Here is a 3,113-nt window from a genome sequence, read left to right on the forward strand (position 1 = left end):
ACTATTTAACACATCTTTGTTGAATCAAAGTTTTCATTTCTTTCAAAAATTAAACTCTGCTGACCCCAAACTTTTGAACAGTAGTGTATATTGTTTTAAGTAAATGCCATTTTTTTCCTTCTTTTTATTTATCAAACAATTGTGAAAAAGTATCACAGTAAAAATAAATAAATAAAAAAGTCCTTGTTTCATTGAGAATGATGTTACAGCACATCCAACTACTAATTTCATCAATCCACTGGTATAAGGAGTCTATCGACTGCATAATCTAATTCTGGTGTTTATTTTTGCCCCATATTTCTTCAGTGTTATCTGCACTATTTGCACAGTCTTGCCATTATTTTACATCTGCCTGTTCATCTACCTACTGTTGTGGTATAAACCATTTCCAGTAACTCCAACATTTTCTTCCCGATTTTTACAGTCAATTGCTTCAAAAACAGAGTCAGAGTGTTGATGATGATGTTAATAATGTCTGAGAAGAAAACACCACTAATAACTGCCATGTGAGAAAACAAGTGGACAAATCAACCTTATTGTCTCTCTCTCTCTCTCTCTCTCTCTTTCTGTGATACAGTTCTAGTCTTCATTTTTGGAAAGTCCAGATGGGCCACCTGGTGTGACAGTGGCAGCTTGTGTTGTTCAAAAGTGAGCCCTGTCCTGTCTCACCTTGCCTAGACAGAACTTACACAGGTGTCTGGCGAGAAGAGAACGTGCCCTGCCACCCATGGCCTTTCTCCCACTTCATTTTTAGCATCAACTTTGCCCTAAGCCAACCGATTCAGTTTACACTCGACATTCACTCAGCTACTAGTGAATCCTGATAGTCCATTTTTCCTTTTTACTGATTTGTATTTGCAACCACATGAGGGTGAGTAAATGATGACAGAATCTGAATGCCTGGATGAGCGACTTTTAATGAGCTTTTTATGTGTGATCAGTTATGCAGCAGAGGACGTGAGAAAGACTGATCATGCGTCTCAAGTGTGTGTGTGTGTGAATATGGAGGATGCACCTCTGCAGTGAATGCGTGTGCTGAAGGTTGATGTATGCGTGTAGGAGACTCACTGAGAAAAAAGCACGGATGGGTGGATGAGAATTGAGGGGAATGAATGAAAGAGAGAAGGGCAGTTAGATGAGTGGGAACGGTAGGTCATTATTACAAGTACATCTCAACTGAGAACCGCCAAAGAAATATAAGCTCTGCGTGTTAGCATGTGTTTGCCAGGTAACCATGTGAATGAATACTTTATGCATTGAAGACAGCACATGCCTTCTGCATCACTGCCCAATGCACTGAAGTGTGTAAATTTGTTCACACATCATACACTGTATACGTGCAAGTATATACCCGTCATGTACTTTAGCATTACTAAGCTTTTGCTTCCTTCAAGTCATGTCAGAAAGATCATATTGATGAGTGCACATGAATGGCACCACCATTTTTAATGATAAGTGGGAAACTGGGGATTTTCTTTAAGCCTTCACTTTTCAAGGCTGGGAGAGTGTGCATTAATAAAATCATGACAGGAGCTAACTGGTGTCAATCATAATTAAGTCATGACATCGTGTACACTGCTGAGGTAGAACAGAGCTAAAGCTAGCTTTTATCTTGGCTTGTGTTTCACAGGACTTGAAATCAAATGCTACACATTTCAAATGCATCACTCTACCAGGTTAGTTACCAAGCAGGTTTACTACAGTTTACTACAGCCATACATATGAAGCTGGATATTTGATGCAAATATTAAAATGTATTAGTTTACAAATCATGAACTGTGATGAAATTCTTTTGAATGAATGAAGTCATAATATGGTGACTTTCTTCTTTCAGACAAATCCAGTCGGAGTTATATTAAAAATGGTCTTTGATATTTCAAGCTCTGTCATTGCAGTCAGCTGGTGTTGCATTGCTTCAGTCCAAAAGACGTGAAATAAAAAGCGCTCATCCATAAAAAAAGTGTCTCACACGGCTCCGCAAAAGTGACCTCATATACGTAATTCCCCCGAACTACTTCTGTTTACAACAGTGAGCACAAGCTAGATTCAAGTGATTATTACGCATCGATTCACTACAGAAGGCCTTTGTTTACCTCCCAGAGCTGTGTGAGACACTTTTTTTTATGGATGGGCGCTTTTTATTTGAGTTCTTTTGGATTGATGCATGCAACACCCGCTGAGTGGCATTAAACAGCCTGAAAAATCAAAGACAATTTTTCATTTGTGGGTAAACTAACCCTTTAAAACTGGAAATAGCTAACAACTGAAAACTAAAACGGAAATAAAAAATAAATTAAAGCAAAATATTAAACAGGTAGAGTCCGTAAACAGCAAAACAATACTTTGCAATGTCAATGAGTGCAACTTAAATAGTCCTTCTATTTGGAAACAGCTGTAGGTGTAATCAGTTCCTGGCATGGGGTATTCTGGGAGATGCAGTCCGTGAAACAATGGTACATTTTATAAGGATGGAGTGCCCTTTTGAGGAGGAGATCCTGACATGCTTTTCATTAACTTTTTTTTTTATTTTATTTTTTTTATACTGGTTTAAATTCTCTTCACAGACAGATAGCAGTCAATAATTAAAGTGCTTCAAATATGGAAGTCTCAGTCAATGCATAACCACTGCATTCAGTCCAAAGAAAATCAGGTTTGTTACAGAAGTGCAAGCAAAATTCAAAGACTTGCCAAAACAGAGAGACAGACAATGTGGTAAAACAAGGGTTAACACTGGCAGTGTTTTTACAGGATGGAGGAGTTTGATGGGATGTTTGGGTTAGAATCGATACACCAGTCTTTCAGAGTAGACTATCTTCTCAATGGGTAAGCTAAACTTCAAGTTAATAGAATTCCTAATATGTTTTATTAAAAGTAGCCTAATGTTACCTGTTGAGACATTCCTATACACTTTTATACTTGTAAGAGCTGTGTTTGTGATGTTTGAGTTTGGGGAGGTGTGATGTGCGAAAGAGGCGTTTGCAAAGGATGTTTAAAAACCTGCTTTATATTTGAAGGTGACACTGATCACAGAAATTGTGTACTATATCTTTAAAATATATTAGTTGTTTCCAACACTTCATATTTCTATATTCAGTATTTTATATTTAAAACTT

Source organism: Carassius gibelio, chromosome A5 (genome assembly GCF_023724105.1).
Source record: "Carassius gibelio isolate Cgi1373 ecotype wild population from Czech Republic chromosome A5, carGib1.2-hapl.c, whole genome shotgun sequence".
In the NCBI taxonomy this organism is placed as follows: Eukaryota; Metazoa; Chordata; class Actinopteri; order Cypriniformes; family Cyprinidae; genus Carassius; species Carassius gibelio.